Genomic DNA, 26,369 nt, shown 5'->3' on the forward strand with positions numbered 1-26,369 from the left:
GAGTCGGTAAAAAATGAAAATGACAAAAAGCAGGAGAAGGTCACTGAAAGCTGAAAGCACCTTTCCGAATTATCAAACTGTATGTATACAAACAAAGTTAGTAATAACATTTTCCGATTAAAGAATTTCATTGAATAATACTCCCTGCAGCAAACTAACTAATCAACTGAATAAAGATAAAGAAATACTAGGAAAACGAAAACAAAGACAAATCCATTTTTGAGGCGTAAACGAGATAGGGGAGAATGGAAAGGGCTATTTGTTGGTGTTTTATTTCGGTGGTTGGTGGCGTGTGGGTTGTGTTGGTGGAGTTCACCGGATCTCAGAGTTCGCCGAAGTTCGCCGGTATTAATGGAGTTAAACGGAGACAGTGAAGAGAGCGAGGTGGTGGTGGCATGGCTGCTTGCTGGTTCGCTGGTAATGGTTGTTCATCGGAACTGGGTGGCGGCGCTGGTTTGAGTCGTGTGGTGGTGGAGGTTCCGGCGTGAAGAAAAAAAAGGAGAAAAGGGGAGGAAGACGACGAGGTGGTTGGTGTCGTTGTGGTTGGCTGTGTTTGGAGGCTGGACAGAGGGAGTAATGGCGAGCGGGTAGTAGGCATGGTGGTCGACGTTAATGGAGAAAGGGGAAGATGAAGTGGTTTGGTGGCGTGGTGTTTGGTTGAGGTGTGGTGTGGTGAGGAAGTTCACCGGAGCTCGGAGCTCCGGTGTGAAGAGTGGGCGGCGGCTGTGGTTGAAGAGGAGGAGAGGGAAAAAAATGTTTAGGGTTTCTTAGAAGAGAGAGAGGATGGGCAAAATCTGAAAAAATATTTTTTGTGTATGTGTGTGTTTGTGTAAATATATGTAGAAGATGAATACCCCCTCCCTTTTCTTATAATGCAAAATGGCCCCTGTTTTGTCCAAAGAATAGAAGATTGCACCCTTTTGTCTCCTCAATGCTTACCTTAATCCCTTTTTTTTTAAAAAAATGATGAAATCTTGACTTGATCCGATTTTACTCTGCACTGTTAGACTGTACTAAAATATAGTTAATTAATACATGTATAAATAATAACGCAAGTATAAAATATAAACATTAATGTCTATGATATGAAAATGTATTGCTATAAAATTGAGAAACAATTATTAATTGCACAAAAATGGTAGTATTACGCTGTACATGTGCAAAATAATGATTCTTGAAAAAATGACAATAAATTGAGAAAATTCCTAAAAAAAGGGTAATCATCAATAAATTGTTGAAAAAATGTAAAAATGTGTAAAACAATGTATTTCGTGCTCTTTAACGAATCAGGGCCCCCCAAAACGTTAATTTTAAGCACGTCGAGCCAAAATTAGGTGTCAACAGACATCATATGGCTATACAACCTCATCTGCATAAGTCAAACGGCTACACACTTACTTTACTCTCTACTTTATCAGTTACTTTGTCGTTCACTTTACTTACTTCAATGAGTTTACCTTACTTGTTACAGACAACATTTATCATCGAGTTCCGGAAGACAGCCGGAGGCCTTTTATTATCATTAAAGTCTTCGAATACAACTGGAGATATTATTTCCGCATAAACATCACACATTTATTTAAGTCCCTGAAGACAACCAGAGACAACATTTGGCCACACGGCCTCATTATAAGCCACACGGCTTCGTCCTCATTCTCATACTCATATTTATTATCATTTTTACACTCTTTATAAGTTTTACATTTTCAACTTTACCCCAGACTTTATTAATGATTTTGATATGAATTTCAGTTTTGACAGAAAGTACAATCTACATATAGAGACACAGCACAACGTGGAACTTTATCTTACGCAGTGAACCGGGGCAAATATGCTGAAGAGGAATATAAAACTCACAAGCAAAGGTCACAGATCTACTCTCGAACTCAATTCCGCCTATGTCCACAAACATGTGATACGTAGGTTAATTTTTCTTTCATATCCACCGCTAAAGCCCTACTCGCTCAACTCTTTTCATAATTTTACGTCCCTTTCTATATCCCAGTGTCCCCGTAACTCGACACTGGGGCAATTTTAAGAATTCACGTCGTACCAAGTAGAGTCCTATTTATGGGTGTGTTATGCATCGCATTTATGATTAGGAGGCTATATGTATATGTTCCTTTCTCGGACATTCTTATTGCCTATCTTTAACCTTCAAGTACACAAATGACATTTCATACAACACCTTTTCAAAATCATTAAAACCTCTCAATACCCCATCAATCTTCACTTCACAACACCCTAGTCGCACCATAATTCAATACTGGGGCAAAAAGCGTAGCGTCGGTATCACCCACTTCTTTCGAACTACATACAGCTTGATTCTCATGGAACCCGAGATATGTAGGCAACTCGAAACTGGGGTTCGGCCATAATTCCTTCCATCCTATAATGTTTTCCAACCATCCTTTTTGCCCCTATGATATTTTCCACCAATTCCCCTAACCCATATTTTCTCAAGTTCTTCCAAGTTCATATTTGTTGGTCGGAACAAAATTGGCCACTACGTCAACTTCTTTGCCTGAAAACCCTTACATCGTCTCCAGTCGAAGAGGGGCATCTGTTGACACCAAATTTCGTCCCTCCTTTATTTCATTTTAATTATCCTTGGGCTTCTAAATTTATTAACAATCTAAATACTTTATTTTCATCACTATTTTTTTTATTGCTACTACTATTAATATTGTTATCCTCTTATTACTTTCATCCTCACTATTTTACTGTCAACATTACTAGCATTATTTTATCACAATATTTAATGGTTCGTCATCATTTCATTTTCGGATTTGTACTAGTTAAATTAATTATAAGTCAATACTTTGGTATGTCCTTTACTTTCTACATAGTAATTTCATATAGTATATATTATACTAGTTATTAAGTTAGAAACCCAAGAATAATTAAAATGAAGGAGGAAAGACCAATATTTCAGCCAATTAATGGCCCAAACAACAAATATAATATTCTCCAACATTTTTAGCCCAAACGGCCATCAACCCACTAACATTATTTCAGACTAACCCATTTGTCAACAGCCCATTATCCATCTACCCGACCTGGCCCACACCTTCACATTTCATTACCTAAACCTAAGGAAAATAGATCCGCCACACCTTGTCGTCTTCTCCTCTCTCTCCCTCTCCATTTCCAGCAAAAACCCAATTCTCTTTAGCCATGAACAGGCTTGTCTATCCATTTTCATACACGAAAAACCTTGTCCCTACGTCCACTTACCTGTGCATTCTGTCGTTGACAGGGAAAATCTCCATTTCTTGTTTCAAGGCGCGGATTGATCTTCAAAGACCAGGGGTGGTCGAACCATTTTTGGTAATACCCAAGCCAAATCACGTGAAGATCTATTTGGATTTTAACGGATCCGTTCTTGATTCGTTTTTTAAAAAAAAAACCCTAGACCAGAAATCCTGCCCAATTTCGGATCCCAGCAAACCCAAAAATTCTACTATAAATACTCGTTTCTTGATCCATTTAAAGGGAGTTCTTTTTTTAGCCGCCTCAATTCTCTGAAAAATATCAATCAGTCTCATTGTTTCTTGACATCGATTTGAAATACCAAACATTTTTATTCTCTTTTGCTCTGTTATTGTTTCGAATCCGAGTACATGCAAACTCAGAGATATTAATATTCGAGTGTGGATCCACGACCCCGCACCCTGGTTCATTGCACCCGAAAAAGGTGATTTCCCTTCCTTCTAGTTTATTTTGGTATTTTACCTACTTGAAGGTTATGTGTGCCAAATTACTAGTTTATTCATGTTTGTGTTAATTGCTCTGCCTGTTTAGTTAGATTTATGTGTTTTTACTAGTTTAGGCATATTTATGCATGTTTTAATTCCTGTTTAACCATATCAGGGTGCTGGTTGTTGGTTTAGTTCTTGTTTAGTTTAAGTTTAGTATGCTTCTGCTGTTTAGTGAATAGTTCGATCCTCATTATGTTGTTTGAATAATATTAGTATGGACGTGATTGTCTTGTTTGAATCTAAAACTTGGTTATTGTATAAGTTATTTTGGTTAACATTGTCTAATTCAAAGTTGGAAAACCTGTTAGAACTCTTTGATTGAAGTTTTGACCAGTGGTTTAGTTGAATTAGATGTGTGTCTTTATGAGCTTACTTCAATTTTTCCTGAAGCATAAGTTGCTATGCGTACTCATGATAATCTGGAATCCCACAATATTAACTTAGCTAGGACTAGTTCATGGACTGCCTTAAAAAAAGTTGAATTTATGCTGCGAATGCCTCTATAAAGTTGAATGTGCTATTGAAATTGTGGTGATCTGTTCAGTTGTTTCAATGGGTTCCATGATGGACTTTTGTTGTGTGATCACTATCTAATTGGAAGCTCTGTAATATTTTAGGGAGCCTAGATTGTGATCTGTAATCTTTTTTACCCATTCCTGTTGCTTGCTATATCATAGGGTGACTGTACATGTGGTTCAAAATCTAAAAAATGCTCATTCAAGCTGAGTGAATGAATCCTAGTGTGTTGAGAGATTAATTAGGCATCAATCTAAATATGCATTTCTTTATAGAGTTCCTGAGTTAAAGTCTTAAAACGTAGCTAAAACTTACAAGTTTACCCCTCCTCTTTAGAATTTAGCAGTCACATGGCCTTGGCTCTGTTTGGTTTGAGTTTGGAGGAGGAGGATGTTATTTTCTATTGTTTTCGAATGGATTCAGGTTTAAAATGAGTGGCTGTAGTATAAACTTTCTATGAGAATTCTAACCTGATCCAGACATGCTAATAAATTATTTCCATTATATGTGAATCTTAAGTTTTGCATCTGTTTAGTCTTAATAATATCTTTAGGGCTAAGGTATCAGAATTGTCTTGCATCTGTTTATTCCCCTATGTTTAGTTGATTTCCCTGAATGGTCTTAATTTTTGTTGTATGGATTTAGTTCGATAGAATGATTCGAATTTGGGTTCACTAATCTCAAAAAATCAGATTCTGGTTCCTGCTTACAAATGATGGTCGTAAGGTCCTTATTCGAGTTTCTCGGTCTTTGTTTATTAATGAAGTGCTAAAGATTGGTTAAAAGAAGAAACTAATTTTAACTTGTTGGTTGTCCTCGTCCATTTAATCATGTTAAGGATTTATGCTATCTAAATCAGATTCGAATTACTGAGGCCGTAACTCTAAGGCTGCCTAAGTTCCTGAACTTAACATATTGGGTTCTTCGAGTCTAGCTACCAAAACCTATGTGATTGATCACCATCCTGTCATTTCTTGCTCTTAAAAAAAACAATGTTGTGTTAAATAAGGGTTGTTTCTCTATTGAGTTTGTTGTTTGCTCATTTGATTACTCTTGCCCTCCACCCTTTGTTAAAATTGTGCTGCTGTTCCTCTGTTTTGATTGATCTCTATATTTGGTCATGTCTAGTTAGGCAGTGGTAGATTTGTTTGATTTACCTATGCCTATTATGTGACTACCTTGAAGGACTACTGTTGTGTGTGTACTAGTGATCTAGTCCAGCACACATTTTGCATATGTATATTTTCAAATTCCTTGAGTTTTGATATAACCGTGACCTGTTTTTAAAAGGGACTTTCTTACAATCTCTTTGCCTCACCATGAAATAGATCACATTCTCCCTTAGTTTGCCTTCTATTTTGAGTGAACATATGGATCGATAGTATTATGAAAATGAGTTAAGTATGTCCCTCAGATCTAAGGCTGTGTGGTTTAACCTTTATGAGAACTGATCTGTTCTGAGTTAGCATTTAAGAAATTTGATCTTAAGCTGTACGAAAAGCACACAAGTTTATCTTCCAACTTAGAGTATTACTTAAAAAACCTCACTGTTAGCAGGAGTTAAATTCTGATAATTATGGCTATCATGACATTTATCAAGTATTTGTTTGCAAAATTGTGAGTTTCCCCTCTGATTTTAATATTCGCTAAGAATCCTGTCGTTATTCTAATCCTATTTTTCTTTTCCTTTGCATGAACACCGGAGCCGAAGAGTTTCATTTTGACACTCAACGACACCACTTACGGAAGCCCGCACATCATTCACTATCTTCTCTCTTACACTCTTGAGCGGAAAATTGCAGAACATTGTCATCTTACGAAAGCCAAAAATGGCATTTATCTTTTACATTGCTTGGCCTACTCATTACAGTGTTTAAATTTCCTCGGTGACTAATCCTTTATTCTGTTTGTGATTGATTGTTAAGATCTGCGCTAATTTATCATTTATAATTAAGTTTCCTTTAAGGTTTCACTTTAGCTAATAATAGACTAATTAGTTCTTACATGTGATATGTCATTAGATGTAAGGGACTTGAAACCAGTAATCAGTTTATGTCTATCTAGCAATATTTGGACCATAGGCAAATCATATTTTTTTAAGATCTGGAGATATAACAGGAGTCTAAAACTTTTCCCAGTTCTTTTCTATTTAGGTCCGCTTCAAATTGTTCTAGTTATGAATTTGGTCTTTGGGAATTTGAAACTGTTGCATCATCTTGTCATATACTCTTTAAAAATAAACAAATCATTTTCGTTGGGGTTTTGGTCGTTTTGTTACAATTACCTACAAATCAACTTTTGCAAACTCAAAGGATTTGACCTTTTACAATTTGAAACCAACTCTCTAAAATTTCTTTTAGTAGTGTCTTAGCTGCACTTTATTTATTTTTTAAAGTCTAATTAATTAACATAAGTCCGGTCGGTTAACCATTGTAAATGGATCTTAAACGATGCCTAATACCTCCCCTTTAAATTAGTTGAACCCTTACCTAGATCTTTTGGTTTCGTAGACTTTAAAATAGAGTTAACTTTAGAAAATAACTTTAATTAACCTTAGGTGCCCTAATTCACCATAAATAATTAGGTGGTGATTCCCTAACTTTAATTAACCCCGGAATTACCGGGATGTTGTAAACCACTTTGACTCCGGTTAAAATGGGGTATAACAGTTATCCCTCGGTTTAGGCGTTGATGACCTCATAGTAGTATCACGAGGTAGGAACGAACATGCGTTTGGCGAGGCAACTAGAATGGCCACTAGTTTGCAGCCAAGACATGTTTCAGATTCCTTTGCCACATTAAGAAACATGAGTCTGAGCCTCCGTAATCAAAGCTCTCAAAGTTAGATATGAGTCCGAGGGATATTATTTATGTTCATAAACGTCACCCTATGGGGTGGCGTATCATTTTGACTAACTACTTTTCTTTCTATTTGTGCGAGGTACAAATAAAGCGAACCATGTTTAGCAAAGCTTGAAGACGAAGTGAAGAATTGGATGTTAGAGCTTCGGACGAAAGAACTAGAAGAGCATAGGCTTGCTAAAGGATTTAGGCCCAAGGCTAAAAAGCTAAACATTCTTTCCCTTCCCTTTATTATACTAGTTTTTGGATACGTGCGTTGCACGTATATTCCATGCTAATTAATATGACAGTTTTATAAATATGATAACAATTGTGCAATGAGTTGTGTAAAAATTGAATAGGGAGGGGGGGGGGGGGGGGGTGGGTGGGCAAACTAATGAAAGGAGAGCCTATTCAACTGATATTTATTATCATTGCAAAGCATAATCATACTAAAAAAGTTCTATTGAATGAACTTAAGAAGTAATGTCCGAACGACTTTAATTATGCAATTCTTATAATATACCAGCATTCAACTTGACTGTAATTCTTTTTATATGTTAACAACATATAATTCAAATGTGGATTTGACCAACTTCGGTTATGATTGCAAATGTTTAACATCTTAAATTTTTTACCTTCTTTGTTAAAATGTAGTCTCCCCTTTTTACAGCCCCACACATATCGAGAAATAGTTATCGAATGAAAACAATGTTTTGTAGAAGTTGTATAATTCGATTATCGCGTGTCTTCCTTAGAATGGGTGATCGTTGTCAATTACATAGTGTACAGCTACACAAAATTAGAAGTTATTTGTGATAGCCATAATAGTTTACTGAAATATTTAACTGATGTATATAAGATATAGTATACCTATATGTGCCATTTGTCCGATTTAAAATTATGAGTCCTTTCATCTGTGAATTTAACAAAGAAACACATATATTAGCTAGATTGAATTAAAGACCTTATTCAAAAACAGTGCATGATGTTTATAAAATTGCGTAACATGAAAACAGTCTGGATTGCATTAAGAATAATTTGACCAATACATTGTAGAGGATTTTAAACCAACAATATACATTTAAGTTTGGCAAAATATAAAAGGAAAGAAGAAAAAGAACAGAGATGGATCATAGAAAATGTGTAGTCCACAAATCAGATGTGTCCACAGAAGGTAATGTTAGGTGTGTAATTGGCCAAACAAGTCAATTTTTTTGTTCACATAGTCGTGATGTAAGCGCTTACCTCATAATAGTTGTGATATAAGCGCTTACCTCATCATAGGAAATTCATTCCTATAAATAGGTAGCTTATGGTTCATTTGTAAAACACACCAAATTGAAGAAGACAACACATCCCAAAGAGAGAGAAAAATCTAAGAGAAATACTCTTAGTGAAAGGCCTAAGTAAGAGAAGGCCTTTGAGAGAATTTTCTGTGGTAAAATTCTTGAGTGTAATTGGGATTGGGGTTGTGAGGTTGAGTGTTGTAAACACTTGTAATATTTCTTCTTTAATAAGATCTGCAGCAGCAACGTGGACGTAGCTCTCACATTGAGGGTGAACCACTATAAATCTGTGTGTGTGCTATTTATTCTTCGCTTACATCACGGCGTAAGTAGGTTCTGTCTAAGGAGGTTGGTATTTAAGTGGTCCAGCTGTGACCCTCCAATCTTTCCTGGGAACCTGCTTACAAAGGTCGGATTTGGGATTCAAATCCTAACAACTGGTATCAGAGCAACAGGTTGTGTTGTGATTTAGAAACGATGGGAGGCGAAGATGGTACGACGCACGGCATCGGTAAATTCGATGGTACAGACTTTGCGTTCTGGAGAATGCAAATTGAAGATTATTTATATGGCAGAAAGCTTCATGAACCTCTGAGTCCGAAACCAGAGGAGATGAAGCAAGCATATTGGAATCTCCTCGACAGACAAGTTCTGGGAGTCATTCGGCTGACGCTGTCGAAGAACGTTGCTCACAACGTGGCAAAAGAGAAGACCACCGCAGATATGATGAAGGTATTGTCTGACATGTATGAGAAACCTTCGGCAAATAATAAGGTATTTCTCATGAAGAAACTATTTCATCTAACGATGATGGAAAATGCTCATGTTGCTGCACACGTAAATGAATTCAATACCATTGTAAATCAATTGTCATCGGTAAAAATTGACTTCGATGATGAAGTACAAGCTCTAATTTTGTTGGCATCCCTACCAAATAGTTGGGAGCCAATGAGAGCAGCGGTTAGTAATTCTGTCGGCAGTGACAAACTAAAGTTCAACGATGTTAGGGATCGTATCCTTGCTGAGGAGGTGCGCAGGACAGATTCGGGAGAGGCATCGACGAGTTCTGCTTTTAATGTTGAAAACAGAAGCAGAAATTATGACAGAAACTACAACCGAAATAGGGGCAGATCGAAGTCAAGGAATGGCAAGGGTCAATCCAGACCAGGACGAACACATGAGTGTTGGAACTGTGGAAAACCAGGTCACTTTAAGAAGAACTGCAGGGCGCCAAAGAAGGAGGACAACAAGGGGGCTGGAATCAACGCTGCTACGGAAGACATTGGCGATGCGTTGTTGCTATCGGTTGACAGCCCGATAGACTCTTGGGTGCTTGACTCAGGAGCGTCCTTTCATACCACCCCACATCATGATATAATGACAAACTACGTGGCTGGGAATCTCGGCAAAGTTTATTTAGCCGATGGAGAGCCGCTAGATGTTGTTGGCACGGGAGACATTAATTTGAAGATGTCAAATGGATCCTCGTGGAAGATTACAAAAGTTAGACATGTTCCAAAGCTGATGCGAAACCTGATCTCAGTAGGTCAGCTTGATGATGAGGGATATGATCTCAACTTTGGTAATGGGTCTTGGAAGGTGGCGAAAGGTGCTATGGTAGTTGGCCGAGGAAAGAAGATTGGCACTCTTTACATGACGGCTAGCTGTCGTGATACTGTTGCTGTGGTTGACAACACAAAGAAAACAGATTTGTGGCATTGTCGGCTGGGGCATATCAGCCAGAAGGGGATGAAGCTGTTGGTGACAAATGGTTTAATTCCGGAGCTGAAGACGGTGGACCTTCATACGTGTGAGAGCTGCATTCTCGGAAAACAAAAACGAGTAAGCTTCTCAAGTGCAGGCAGAGAGTTGAAGGTCGAAAAGCTGGAATTGGTGCACACAGACGTGTGGGGACCTACCACTGTACCCTCCCTTGGAGGATCACACTACTACGTGACCTTCATTGATGATTCAACCAGGAAGGTATGGGTTTATTTTATGAAAAATAAATCCGATGTGTTTAGTGTATTCAAAAGATGGAAATCCATGGTCGAGAATGAAACAAACCTCAAGTTGAAGTGTTTGAGGTCCGACAACGGCGGAGAATACACTGATGGTGATTTCAAACGGTACTGTGCCGATAATGGGATCAAGATGATGAAGACTATTCCTGGAACGCCGCAACAGAATGGAGTAGCCGAAAGAATGAACCGAACGTTGAACGAGCGTGCTCGGAGTATGAGAATACACTCTGGACTGCCCAAGACATTCTGGGCAGATGCAGTCAATACCGCGACCTTCTTAATTAACCGAGGACCGTCAGTTCCCTTGGATTTCAGAATTCCAGAAGAAGTCTGGAGTGTCAAGAAGGTAAATCTTTCATTTCTGAAAGTGTTCGGTTGCTTATCATATGTTCATAATGATGATACGGCTAGAAGCAAGCTTGATCCAAAATCAAAGAAGTGTTACTTTATTGGCTATGGTGACACCGAGCTTGGGTACCGATTTTGGGATGAACAAAATCGGAAGATCATCCGAAGCAGGAATGTTGTCTTTAACGAAGAGGTACTGTACAAAGACAAGCTGCAAAAGAATTCAGAATGTCAGGACAAGGAATCGGAAATAGTCGATTTGAGGGACTTTCCGGCACCTGAGCCGCAGCCAGGTACAACCGAGGCAGAGGAACAAACAATCCGAGAAGGTGCTGATGAAAGTGCTGATTCTGAAACAAATGAACAGACGCCAATCACAGAGCTGCGTAGATCATCCAGGATCAGGAAGCCGCTTCACAGGTACTCTCCATCCCTCAACTACATTCTACTCACTGATAGAGGGGAGCCGGAATGTTATGAAGAAGCAATGCAAGTCGATGAATCGACTAAGTGGGAGCTGGCAATGAAGGATGAAATGGATTCACTATCGGCAAATCATACATGGGAATTATCCGAGTTGCCAAAGGATAAAAAGGCATTGCAAAACAAATGGGTTTATCGGATAAAGGAAGAACCCAATGGAAGCAAGCGTTATAAAGCAAGGCTGGTTGCAAAGGGATTTCAACAGAAAGAAGGCATTGACTATACGGAGATCTTCTCTCCCGTAGTCAAGATGGTGACTATCAGAACTGTTCTTGGGCTGGTAGCAAAGGAAAATCTACATCTGCAACAGATGGACGTGAAAACTGCATTTCTTCACGGTGATCTAGACGAGGAAATCTACATGCGACAGCCGGAGGGATTCAAAATCAAAGGAAAGGAGAATCTGGTGTGCAAACTTCAAAAGAGTCTGTACGGACTAAAACAGGCTCCAAGACAGTGGTATTTAAAGTTTGACAACTTTATGAAGAAAGCTGATTTTTCAAGGTGCGAGGCAGATCATTGCTGTTACTTCAAAAAATTTGAAGACTCGTACATGATACTGCTACTCTATGTCGACGACATGCTAATCGTAGGAGCAAACCTACAGGAGATTGATCGGTTGAAAAAAGGGTTATCGGAAGAGTTTGCAATGAAGGATTTGGGAGCTGCAAAGCAAATCCTTGGGATGAGAATCGACCGAAGCAAGGAGGGCATCAAACTCTCACAAGAAGAATATGTGAAGAAAGTTATCAAAAGGTTTAACATGCATGATGCCAAGCCAGTCAGCACTCCCTTGGCTGGACACTTTCGGTTGTCAAAGGATCAGTCGCCGACAACTGAGGATGGGAAGAAGCAGATGGACAAGATACCTTATGCATCTGCAATCGGTAGTCTTATGTATGCAATGATATGTACAAGGCCAGACATTGCACATGCAGTGGGAGTTATCAGCCGATTTATGAGCAATCCGGGAAAGCAACACTGGGAGGCTGTGAAGTGGATATTCAGATATCTGAAAGGCAGCTCGAGTTCAGCTCTGTATTTCCGAAAATCAAAAACAGGATTGCAAGGGTATATTGATGCTGACAACGGTGGTGATATTGATAGCAGAAAGAGCACATCCGGGTATGTTTACACCTTCGGAGGTACTGCAATCTCTTGGGTTTCCAAGTTGCAAAAGATAGTAGCTCTCTCTAGTTGTGAGGCTGAGTACGTTGCTGTGACGGAGGCCACAAAGGAAATGATGTGGCTACAATCTTTTCTGCGGGAATTGGATCAGGACCACGAGGGAAGTGTGCTATATTGTGATAGCCAAAGCGCCATTCATTTGGCAAAGAACCCGGTTTACCATGCTCGAACGAAGCACATACAACTCCGGTACCATTTCATTAGATCAGCTTTGGAAGATGGAGCGCTAGTGCTTGAGAAAATCGCAGGGAGTCAGAATCCAGCAGACATGCTGACAAAGGCAGTGACAATAGACAAACTGAAGCTATGCTCAACTTCAGTTGGCCTGCACGAAGTATGAAAGTAGGAAAGAGCTGCTGCATCGATCAAAGTGTGAAGACAAATTAAAATTAGTCTTCAAGTGGGAGATTTGTTAGGTGTGGAATTGGCCAAACAAGTCAATTTTTTTGTTCACATAGTCGTGATGTAAGCGCTTACCTCATAATAGTTGTGATATAAGCGCTTACCTCATCATAGGAAATTCATTCCTATAAATAGGTAGCTTATGGTTCATTTGTAAAACACACCAAATTGAAGAAGACAACACATCCCAAAGAGAGAGAAAAATCTAAGAGAAATACTCTTAGTGAAAGGCCTAAGTAAGAGAAGGCCTTTGAGAGAATTTTCTGTGGTAAAATTCTTGAGTGTAATTGGGATTGGGGTTGTGAGGTTGAGTGTTGTAAACACTTGTAATATTTCTTCTTTAATAAGATCTGCAGCAGCAACGTGGACGTAGCTCTCACATTGAGGGTGAACCACTATAAATCTGTGTGTGTGCTATTTATTCTTCGCTTACATCACGACGTAAGTAGGTTCTGTCTAAGGAGGTTGGTATTTAAGTGGTCCAGCTGTGACCCTCCAATCTTTCCTGGGAACCTGCTTACAAAGGTCGGATTTGGGATTCAAATCCTAACAGGTAACATGTACACACTACTACATACACATAACATATCAGAACTCAAATGGACCTTGAATTAGCCATGAGTAAATGAAGATACAATACTTTATTAGGTACATAATAATAATGGTAAATAATAATAATAATAATAATAATAATAATAAAAGAGAAGAAATTGGGAAGAAACAAACAAGCTAACCTGTGATATATTGTAGACACAAGTACTGCAAGCAGAAAAACCAATGAATTTTTTGGGCAAAGAAAATATTTAACAGAAGCGGGAGTAATCAGTTTGACAATTTCATGTGAACCTACACAAAATGAAATAAAGAATGTGAAGAGACAGAAAAAATATTCTTACTACTGTGGAAGATGGAAAGAAACAAAACTGATATGTTCTTCAAATACATAATTATTAAAATTTATAGCTATTGATATTAAGCTATGATAAAGAAACAATTATAGGGAAAACGAAAAATTGATTAATTGAATTTAGAAACTTTTTGGGCTATAGTGAGTACAAAGCAATGTACAACCAAGCAACGTTATTTGGTTCATGTTTGTCATAACAACTGCATAATTTCATGAAGCTTTTAATTTCAAGGAAGATGTTTCAGTTTAATTTTATAGATATTTAGTATTATTTTATTAAAAGGTACGTTTACTTTTGTGGTATGAAATTATTGTAGGAGAGGAGTAATGTTTAAGTGAAGGGCAAAATAGTTGTTCAATTTTGTGAGGGGATTTTCCGTAATTCAACTTTTGACTTGGAATCTTCCCACTTTTAATAATATATGATGTTTACTTTGGTTTTTGTATGAACATGTAAAAATACATTTGTGTAGATATTGAAACCCTTATAAGTTGAAACCTAGGGTTTATGTAAACAATGTTTCGAATAGGACCCCAAAGCTAAATGAATTGTATTTATTTATTTATTAAAAGTAAATAAATTGAAAAGTGTTTTCTTATACAAAAAATTGATTATCTTTAAAGTATATTGCATGATTCGAAGAGTAGGAAAAAGCACTTTTTTGGAACTTATTGGACTTAAGGTAATTTTCAAACCTTTGGGACTCGAAACCCAAACCTTAAGGCAAATAAAACAGAGAAATATACTTGAACTATAGTTTTGAGGATTAAGATGGCTTTGGAGTAGTATATGGTTAAATAATGAGCTTCAATGGATCAATAAGTAACAAACAAACTCTTTGCTTAACTTATACGTGTCAAAACCTATACTATTCTTATAGAGGGGATATACTCCATTTAGTTTTTTATATATAATAAATAAATTTATAAGGAATAAATCATGACATTAGGACCAAATGAGTAGAAACTCTACTTGAGAGAAATCTTAAGTGCGTTTTGGTCTGAAAATGAAATGAGTTGAACACCTTATAACATTTTTCAAAAAGAAAACCAATTTTCCCCTTTAAAGGATGTTTTTTGCCACAAAAGTTGGAATTTATGATTAGCATGACAAGTTTTGCAGAAAAGAAACATTTTAGCAAATAATCACATTAATCACACATTTAAGCTTGAAGGTCAACCGTATTCTACGAATCCTTAATACTAAGGTGTTTAAAACCTTCCCTGGGGGATCACCAGAACCTTTACCTCGAACTCTGATTTAAAAAAGATTTTTCTTTGTTTGATAAAACCCTTTTAACTCGATTTTTTTAATTTACTAATAAATTAGGTGGCGACTCTAAAAAATATAAAATCTAATTAGAGCACTAATAACCTCGAAGTAACTTTTATGCACCCGTGTAAAAGTGAACCGTAACCTGTATAAGAAAAGAACAAACCCAGTGTTAGTGGTGAACAAGGATGATTATGACAAGTGCAACACAAATAATCCTATCAAGAAAATGGATGATGGCAATTCAATTTTCAAGTTTGATCATTCTGGTCGTTTTTATTTCATAAGTGGAATTAAAGATGATTGTGAAAAAGGATCACAAAAATTGATTGTTGTTGTTTTAGCTATTAGACCTCCTCCTCCTTCTCCTACTATACCACCCTCAACGCCGAGAAAATCTCCGGCAACATCACCCGTGGTGTCGCCCGCGACATCATCGGTGAGTCAAACGCCTCTGTCATCAGCCGGGAATTCTCCATCTCTCGTGGTGTCGCCCGCGACATCTCCGGCGGGGTCACCGGAAAGTGCTCCAACTCCAGCAACTTTTCCGGCACTGGCGAGTGCATCACCGTCGGGGAAAATAATTTCGCCTTTGCCATCGAGTGGTTCATCATCGTGGGCCCCGAGTTTATCCCCCGGGATCACCGGGGAGGTCGCCGCTGGGAAGTGTTGCTCCGGCGGCCGGTACCGGCGGGAACAGCCCACCGGCGGATATTCAGTCACCTACTGGCTCAAAGAACTCAGCAGTAAAAGCATTTACTACTACTACTACAACTGTTTTGGTGTCAATTATATTGACTATAATTATTTCTGCTTAGTTGGAAAATAGACAAAAAATAAAGTTAGTAGAAAATACAAAAATAGTTTGTGTTTTTTTTTTTTTTTTTTTTTTTTTTTTTTTTTTTTTTGTGTTGTTTGATTCTTGGTACATTGAATTACAGGGAGGTTTAGATATACAAAGGAGTGTTTTGATTTTTTATTTTATCTTGTGTTGTTTTGTGATGGCATGAAATTGATTTCACGAGAAGTATATGTATACGGTAAAAATCGGACATATGTTAGAACCGGTAAGAGCAGAGATCGAAGGAAAAGAGGGAAGATCATCATCTGGTCCGATTTCTCCATAGCCGAATTGATCGTGGCCGTTGGTCCGTTTGACCGGGGTCGTTGGTCCGAATTGATCGTGGTCGCTGGTCCGTTTGATCGTGGCCGCTGGTCCGTTTGATCATAGCCGTTAGTCCATTTGATCATAGCCGTTAGTCCGTTTGATCGTGGCCGTTAGTCCGGGAGATCGTGGCCGTTAGTCCGTTTTGGTCATGACCATTGATCCGGGAGATCCGTTACGCGGTTGCCACGCGTCGATAGCGTCCTGCCATGCTCAACTGTCAATCGTACGGGTGTCAGACCGTACGGCCAACCTAACCCAACCTAATCCAACTCAGAGCTTTTTCATCATTATTTTATTGTTCATGTTGTATGAAGCCCATAGGATACTACTATAAATAAGGGGCATTGTCCCCCTCTTAAGGGGTTGGCTTTTTCATATCAAGAGCATTTGGTAATATCAAACTATATATAAGAATCTCTCTCATATCAGATTTCGGTCCATATTTGCTGTGCTTTATCTCTTACGTTTTCTAAATCAAATAACACTCATTTGCTAGTACATACTCGAGTCTGGAGCAAACCACCGATTATCATTGCTCTCTTCATATCATATATATATATATATATCTTTCTCTTATCAAGAAGATTGAGACTTAACCACATATCTTATACCCACTCACAAATTTAATTGATTATCCAAATTCGGGGTAAACAGTTTGGCGGCCACTGTGGGGCTAGGATAATAGTGGTCTTTGATCTTGATCTCTATCTTACCCATCAAAATCAGAAACATCTACTGTTCGTCTCTGAAAAAACGGACCAAATGGCTAACAGTGGGCAATCTGGTCACGTCAACAACAACGAGATCGTGGCCGAAAATGAAGGCAGCGGGCCACGAGGATTGCCAAACCCCACTGACTCTTTAAATACGAACAATTCAATTACTTTGTCCGGGACACAAGTCCGGAAAGAACCAGATACCCCGAATGATAATATTGACTTGCGTTTAATTTTTGAAATGTTGCAGGAACAGAGAGTGGCGATTGCCGAACAGGGAATCGCAATAGCCCAGTTGCAAAACGGAAGAGATAAAACGACCCTGGAAAAGGCGAAGGGTGTTGCTGAACCCAGAAGAGATGAGGCACGGATGGTTGAAAGCAATGGCTCCGGAGCTGGTTCATCCACCGAGGTTCTGAGAATGCTCGAAACGTTGGCGAAACGGGTGGACTCGACCGAAAAAAGGTGGAGACATACAACTCTCGGGTGGATCAAATCCCGGGGGCTCCGCCTATTTTGAAAGGGCCGGATTCAAAGAGGTACATCCAAAGGCCTTTTCCTCCGAGTGCAGCTCCGAAATTGATCCCGAAGAGGTTCGAAATGCCGAATATCCAAAAATATCGCACAACGGACCCTCACGAACACGTGACCTCATACGCCTGTGCTATAAAAGGCAATGATATGGAAGAGGATGAAATCGAATCCGTGTTGCTGAAAATGTTCGGGGAAACTCTGTCAAAAGGAGCATTGTCTTGGTACGATCATCTGCTCGAGCATTCAATCACTTCTTTCGAAATGCTCGCCGATGCCTTCATAAAAGCACACGCCGGAGCCAAAAAGGTGCATGCTCGAAAGGCGGATATTTTCCATATAGCCCAAAGAGACGAGAAGTTATTGCGTGAATTTGTCAACCGGTTCCAAAGGGAACGAATGGAGCTCCCCCCGGTTCCGGAGGAATGCGCCGCACAAGCTTTCACAAAGGGGCTTAATGTTCGGAGCTCGACGGCTTCGTTCAAATTAAAGGAAAGCTTGCTGGAATACGAGGTTGTGACCTCGGTGGATGTCCATAACCGATACGAGTCAAAAATTCGGATTGAGGATGACCAACTCGAGCTTCCCCCAGGGCCCGTAAAAATGAACCAAAGCTCGGAGAGATCACGAAAGAATTACGAACCGGACGTCGGACCATCGAGGGAAAGGTGTCGGCCATACTCTCGAAAACCAAGCTTCAGGTCGGAAAAATCAAGGGATGGCCCGAGTCATTTCTCCAGGCGGGGGTGATAAACGGGCCGAGTCCCCGGTTCAGGTATACCACCGAGGAGTCAAACGAGGAGGCCATGGCTGTGAAACTCGATCTCACGGATGAACTTCACGAAAACGCGTTGGTCCGTATTGCAGCCCAGAAGCAGAGAGTGGAAAGGACCTTTAATCGGAGAGCCAATTTTCGACATTTCTAAGTTGGGGACTTGGTGCTTCGGAAAGTTACCTTGAGCACTAAGAATCCCAACGGAGGAAAACTGGGTCCGAACTGGGAAAGACCGTACAAGATAACCGAGGTAACGGGCAAAGGATCATATCAGCTGGAATCCGTGGACGGGCAGCGATTGTGCAACAACTGGAATGTGGCTCATTTGAAGGGATATTACTGCTAAGGTATGGACACCTCATGTTTAACCTTTTTCTTTTTGCAGGAAGTCAAGTACCGGATAAAGTTAGGATCTAGGTCTGAAAACGCTTGTTGCACTCTTTTCCTTAGTACGGTTTTGTCCCAAAATGGGTTTTTCGACAAGGTTTTTAATGAGGCAACAAGCACAACGTGTTACTCGATGAAGGCAAGACGAATGCCCGGAAATTCGAGGTCATACCCCAAGAATGGGGACTCAATAGCGCTTACCCGATCTTGCACCTCGGCCAAAAGCTAGGGGACTATCACGACCACTCCGGAAGCCGCCCTCAACAAATAGCACCGGGCCAAAAATGTTAGGTTTTGGTGTAAGGACCAAACGATCAAAATGAATCGTGTCCCCCAAGTGTTTGCTACGGCAAAAGCAAGGTCGGACCTTCTGCTATAGGTTTCGGTGTAAGGACCAAACGATCAAAACGAATCGTGTCCATTTAGTACTTGCTACGGCAAAAGCAGAAGGAAACAAAATCCTCATGTATACAAACACTTTGCAATGCAAAATTATCGAAAGTTTGGATAAGCAATATCTCCGTTATCTTCCTGTTAAAAGACTTTACCTCAGTGATAACTGCCGTATTTCGGCACTACCTCATTCACACACCCTATACCAGGCACTATGGTCGAAATTTGACAAAGGCAGCGAGGTCACAACGATCCGAGCCGAAATTTCCTAACCTCCCCAAACGGGGACTGTTACGTCAAAATTCAGCCAAGCCTGAGATTCGGGTGCTCGAATGAACACCGGCTCTAAAATATTACCGAAAAATACCGGCCCTAAGGAAATGCCTATCGTGATTCGGAGGCGTCTGAGTTCACAAAGCATAAGATAAGTACCACGGGCAAAAACTCCATCAAATTCCCGGACAAAACATACCGGATGAAGAGAAAAGCCGATATTCAGGCACAGCGCGGAATAATGACTCCGAGTCTGCTTGTCCTTAAATCGGACCGACAACTCGGGCGAAGGTCATAACAGATATTCAAGAAAAAGAATAAAGAAAATCAAGAAAAATGTGTGTTCCATTTATACGAAGGTCTTTACACCGGAAACCCCTACAAAAGCAAAAAACAAAAGGCTAAGTACATCCCCTAGTCTATCCGGTATGGCTGGATCCGAAGTGTTCGGACATTGTCCGCTCGGAGTTGTGGGAGTCAGTCTCGAGGGCTCTCTTAGCTTCTTCCTCGACCCTCTTAGCTTCAAGTATCAGGGCCGGAAGATCCGCAAAATCATGCCCGGCTTGCTCAAGGGTGATCCTCCGAGACTTCCACCGTTCATAATACACGCGATGAACCAAAGGGGATAAACGGTTAAATCAGCAACAAACTTGAGATGGAAGATGATTAGAGGTGACGAAATGAAGAGAGAATAAAGTGAAGTGAAGAAAATAAAATGGAGGAAGAATGAAATGAAGGCGTGATTAATCCACTTCCCGTTACTCCGATAAAACTACGGTCCGGAAAGTGTGGGGGCTATCTGTATACGGTAAAAATCGGACATATGTTAGAACCGGTAAGACCAGAGATTGAAGGAAAAGAGGGAAGATCATCATCTGGTCCGATTTCTCCATAGCCGAATTGATTGTGGTCATTGGTCCATTTGATCGGGGCCGTTGGTCCGAATTGATCGTGGCCATTGGTCCATTTGATCGGGGCCATTGGTCCGAATTGATCGTGGCCGCTGGTCCGTTTGATCGTGGTCGTTGGTCCGTTTGATCATAGCCGTTAGTCCATTTGATCGTGGCCGTTAGTCCGGGAGATCGTGGCCGTTAGTCCGGGAGATCCTGGTCGTTAGTCCGTTTTGGTCATGGCCGTTGATCCGGGAGATCCGTTACGCAGTTGCCACGCGTCGATAGCGTCCTGCCATGCTCAACTGACAATCGTACGGGTGTCAGACCGTACGGCCAACCTAACCCAACCTAATCCAACTCAGAGCTTTTTCATCATTATTTTATTGTTCATGTTGTATGAAGCCCATAGGGCACAAATAAGGGGCATTGTCCCCCTCTTAAGGGGTTGGCTTTTTCATATCAAGAACATTTGGTAATAGCAAACTATATATAAGAATCTCTCTCATATTAGATTTCGGTCCATATTTGCTGTGTTTTATCTCTTACGTTTTCTAAATCAAATAACACTCATTTGCTAGTAGATACTCGAGTCTGGAGCAAACCACCGATTATCATTGCTCTCTTCATATATATATATATATATATCTTTCTCTTATCAAGAAGATTGAGACTTAACCACATATCTTATACCCACTCACAAATTTAATTGATTATCCAAATTCGGGGTAAACAGTATATAATCAAGTTTTTGTTCTTGTTCTTAAAATGGCAGTTTGCTTTTAATTATACTCTGTATATAGATAGTTTATTACTCCCTCCTTTGAACTTGTATTTATTAAATTTGATGTAAATGTCCTGTTCGAGCAATTATAATTTATTCTTTTAATATAAATATCATAATATCGACAAGGGATATCCGTACAGCGCATGTACATATAAGCTAGTATATTAAAAGCACGAATAATTTACGCTAAATTTTGAATTACGAAAATATTCTCTAATTGTTGATCGACTTTCATACCCTTAAAAATTTATGTTGAATCAGGATAAAACTGTAAATTTGCAACACTATCCGTATAAAATAAAATAGTCTAGAGTCCTAAAACATATCTACTTTCGCTTTAGATAGTTAGGGTGAAGGGAAGACGCAGAAACACGGAAATTTTTTATAGTAAAAGTTGATATGGGGTATAATTCTTTTCTGACACTAATAACCGCCAATATGTATTCATACAAATTAAGAATAGTAACCTAATTCTATTTGGACAACAATATGGTGGTGTACACTTGACTATACTTTTCATTAAAGTATTAATGCCCGGTAGCTCTTCTCGATAAAAACTTATCCACACCGGGTGTTTACACTAAACTAATGGATACATGTCATGCATATGAATATATAATAACACTAGGTAATCTACCCGCACTTCGCGCGGTCATGAATGACTTCATTAAGCTTTGAAATGATTATTCCATAATATCCAAATCTTAGAAATAACAAAAAGATAGATTGTTGTTCAAACTAAAGAAGCTAGAATATTTTCAACATAAATTAGAAGTTTAATACCATATAGCTATATATCAAGAACCTGAATGTTTGCAAAATTCATACTCTTCAAATCAATTTTATCTACTACATATTTTTGGATTGTAAAATTATTTCTTGATGTAATTGACTTCTCAATAACCCATTTATTTTTCATGAAATAATGTATAAAATATTAAGTTCGGCGACGTGCACTATACTCATTCTCGAGCCTCTAACAGCCAGTTTTCCGGAATCCTTGCTCTTTCCGTGTCATTGTCCATAAACACCCATATATCCACCATACTAAATCTCTCGTGACAAAGATAATTAGCTCCTCGTACTTTCAAATGTGTTCCTTGGTTATGCACCCATATATGCACCATCAACATTTTGGGATATTTTCGTCGTTAAACATTTAGCGAAAATTATTCGTGCTTTTAATATATGTAGATAGATAATTAAGATTTAAGTGTTGCTAATTATATATTTAATATACCCGAATTATTTTATCATTATATGTTCTATATAATTAAATTAGTTAATAAGATATACCAGGATTTTCAGGATGAACCACAATCTTTCTGCCTCCCTGAATTTTGAAGAATATTTAGGGCATAGAAAGTACGTGCAGTGTTTACCCCGGATTTGGATAATCAATTAAAATTGTAAGTGAGATATATGATATGTGGCTATATCTTGTACTTATTTGATAGAGAGAAGAAATATATGAATATGCTATAAAGAAGCAATTGATGATCAATGGTTTGCTATGTACTCGTGTATCTATTAATACATAAACGGTATTTGATTTAGGAAACGTAAGAAATAAGCACAATAAACATAGATCGAATCTGATATATTGAGAGGGAGATTTGTATATTTTGCTATTACAAGAGTTCTTGGTAATGTAGAAGCCAACCCCCTAAAAGGAGGACAATGCCCCCTATTTATAGTGTTGCCCCATGGGCTGCATACAATATAAAAAATAATAGAATAAAGAAAAAGTTTTGAGTTGGATTAGGTAGACCGTACGGTCTGACACCCGTACGATTGGCAGTTGAACACTGCAGGACGTCATCGACGCGTGGCATCCGCGCAACGGATCTCCCGGACCACCGGCCACGACAAAATGGACATACGGCCTCGAACAACCGGTCATAGAAGAACCGGATCAAATGACGCCCTTCCTTTGCTCCGGTCCAAGCGTTTCCCCGGTTCAGAATGGGAGCCTTTCTTCCCTCGGCCTTCGGTCCCACCGGTTTAACATATACCCGATTTTTACCGTATACAGATAGTCCTCACACTTCCTGGATCGTAGACTTGTTGGAGTGACGGGGAGTGGATGAATCACTAAACCGGTGACTCCCTTTGTCCGTCGTTATCTTTTCGTTTTTGGCGGGAACAGTTGCGCCACGTTCTTCTGCCATCGGCCACGTGTCTCGTCCCGGGTGGTTTGCTCTGGCAACCGCCGCACGCATGTCGTTTCAAGTCATTCCTCATTAATTATGGGGCACGTGGCGCTCCCCGGTTGGCTGAGGAATCGTAACCGTCACAGCCCTTACCTATATAAGGCCCTTTTACCTCTTCATTCTAACACTTTTACGACCCATTCCTTCTTCATTTTCACTCTTTGCTGCATTTCTTCATATTCATCACAACTGTTCATCCTCTATTCCAAATTCGTTGTTGATTCATTGTTTACTCTACGCGAAAGGAAGCAACTTTGCCCCTCTCTTACACTATTCTGTTATTGTTTATTGCTGCTTCTCATCTTCTGATACTTCCTATATTGTTTGTTCCCTTATTCCATTTTTAACTCCCTTTCTGAATCCACTCAACTTCTTCTTTCCATACTTTCAAAATGTCTTAGACCACTTCCCATGACATTCCCTCGGTTTCATCCCAAGGAACCGAGCCTGCATCTCCGGCGAAAGCAAAGAGCTCTTTCGAGCCTACAGCCTCGGACATTATACCGGCCAAACCCAACTTCAACAAAGATCTCGAGGTTGAAAAACCTTCTTCGGTGTCCGATAGGTGGTACGACGTGAGGCGATACCCCTCATCCATTACTGAGGAGAAGCTCGACATAGTCCGGGCTGACTGCGGGTGGGACGCCCGTCCGGTTCGGGTTTTTGCCCCCGGGCCGAGTGAGTCAGTCACTGACCACCGGGAAGGTCTTTTATATGTGTATACTTATCCCTTCACCCTCAAGCTCGATCCTCCGGTAGATCCGGTCATCCTGGACATGTGCCGGACCTACGACGTGACCTTGGCACAAATTGGTCTGATCGTTTGGAGGGTCGTGGCATGCCTCCGGTTGTTGTCCAACAATGCCGGGAAGGAGCTCACGCTGGCCCACCTGATACGCTTATACTCCCCGAGGCTGTTCCGGGGTGGCGTAATAAAACTCGCCAAGCATAGCCAGAATCCATTTTTCTCGAAAATGGACGAAGACAGAGACAGGGGCTGGCTGGAGTGATATGTCCGGGTGAGGACCGAGGACATCATTCCGGCCGATCACATGCCCTTCCCAGAGAAGTGGAACAACAAACGTAAGTCTGAATCCTTAAGTAATTGCTCTTGCATGTTTCGTCGAATTTTGATCCCACTTTCTCACCGTTTTTCTTATTTATATCAGCCAATGGATATATTCCTCCGGTCGTCCGGAACCTGAGCGAATGGGTCACTGCGCTCCTTAGCCAAAATATCCACGACGACCACACGTGGGGCCATCTGTCACGCGGCCGATGGGTCGCCCAGAACCACGGTAATACTGTGTCCTTACTCGTGTTCACTGCATCTTCTACTATCCGTATTCATTGTGTCTTTGATCTTCAGGTTTGCCCAAGGGCTCGGTGGATACCAGACCGGAGACGGCAGCCAAACCCACAACGTCGGCACCCGAGTTTGACTCAGCGGGTGCATCTCGTACCCTTGCTGCTGCTGCTGCCGCCAAGAGGAAAAGGCCATCGGATAAAGGGCAAAAGTCGAAGAAGAGGGCGAGGAGCGTCACTCGGACCTTACGGGATGAAACAGAGCCCGACATTATTATTCGGAGAGTCGGTGCCGATGCTCCCGTGGCTCCGATCCCGGAGGAGGTTGTCGCCATTCCGCCCCTTCCTTCTGCTGGCGAAGGACTTTTGGTGTCGGTTTCACACACAGGTGCGGAAGAAATTCTTTCCCCGACTCCTCTAAGGTCGATTGATTTCGTCGACATTTCAGGTGAAACTTCTTCTGAGGAAACGCCCCTGCAAAGGACAAGAAGTCCCGGGGAGGCGGCCGCTGCTGAAGCCGGTCAAAGGACTGAGCCGGTCCCGGAGATCGAAGTCCCCATTGACGTTCATCTGACGACCGAGCATGAGCCTGCTGCAACTATGGAGCCCCCGACCTTTGCTGAAGATACTGAGGCTGCTCTAAGTTCCTCTACTCCGACTCCGAGGCCTGACGAATTTGAGGATATGTTCTTGGGCACTGCTCCCGCTACTGGCGAAGCTGCAGGATTCGGGCATCTCCCGATCCCTCGGGCCACGAGGTCGGCCAGCCGGACCTCCGAATCTGGGGCCAGGGACAGCTTGGTGAGTATCTTTCTGGCCCCAAGCGTGGAGCCGAGGAGAACAAAATCGGTTATGGTCACTGTCCCCGAGGATTGCAGCTTTCTTTCTCGCCCGGTGGGTGTGGCGAGCAATCTGCGGCCTCTTGTCTTGGATTCGGACAAGCAGAAGATGACAGGGGTCTCTTGGCAGTGTCTCACTAACGAGGGTATGCATGCGGGCAACCGGGTAAGATTTTTTAGCTGTCCTTGCATAACTTCACCGAGACTTTTAGCCTTGTTTTGTTCAAGTTTTTAACTTGCTTCATTTGCAGAGTGTGGTGCTCGTCAACGAAGCCTTCATCCGCGCCCAGCAAGCGATGGATGATCTTAGGGGCCAACTGGATGCCCAGGGCCGGGAAACGGAGAAATATCTGGACCTTCTTCAGGAGAAGGAGGAGGAGTTGAACTGAGCAGCCGCTCTTTCCAATCTCCGACCCGAGCTTGACGCAGTGAAAGCCTAAAACCGTCAGTTAAAGAGTGAGCTGGCCGCGATGACCGAATACAATCGGAGTCTCGAAGCTGACAAGATCGGCCTTAGCCAAGACAACGCTCAAATTTCTTCGAGGCTCGGTGAGCTCGAAACCACCTTCTCCCAACTTCGGGGTGAGTTGGATTTGGTGAAATCGGACGATGCGAGCCTGGCCGAGAGGAATCGGCTGCTCGAATATGAGCGTGGCCGATACCAAGAGCATGCAAAGGTGTTTGAGGAGAAGGCGGAGAGCAGGGCCCAGATGTGTGATGATCTAAAAAACGAGCTTAAGGAGACGACCGATGCAAATGACACTCTCCAGGCCGAGCTTCAATCGGCCATCCAAATGCAGAATATTCTTGGAGAGGCTCGGGATGCTCTAGCGGTGAAGATAGCCCAGGCCAAGGCCTATTTGGACGAAGCTTTGAAGAGCGTCGAGGCCGTCGAGGCTCATACTACCATTACCGCTGAATACGAAAAATGGAAGTCTCGGAGGATCACCCTTGAGCAATCCGAGCACGGTTTTACGGATCTGCCGGCCCTTATTCTCGAGGCTAAAAGAATCGAGGAAGTGGCAAAGGGTTCCCTCGGTTCTGACTCCGACGACTCTGA

At 40.9% G+C, this 26,369-nt stretch overlaps 1 pseudogene; it reads left to right on the forward strand.

Moving 5' to 3' along the window:
* Positions 1–351: 351 nt before the first annotated feature.
* LOC132601229 (early nodulin-like protein 2) lies at positions 352–16,579 on the forward strand (annotated as a pseudogene).
* Positions 16,580–26,369: the final 9,790 nt, after the last annotated feature.

Source organism: Lycium barbarum, chromosome 7 (genome assembly GCF_019175385.1).
Source record: "Lycium barbarum isolate Lr01 chromosome 7, ASM1917538v2, whole genome shotgun sequence".
In the NCBI taxonomy this organism is placed as follows: domain Eukaryota; kingdom Viridiplantae; phylum Streptophyta; class Magnoliopsida; order Solanales; family Solanaceae; genus Lycium; species Lycium barbarum.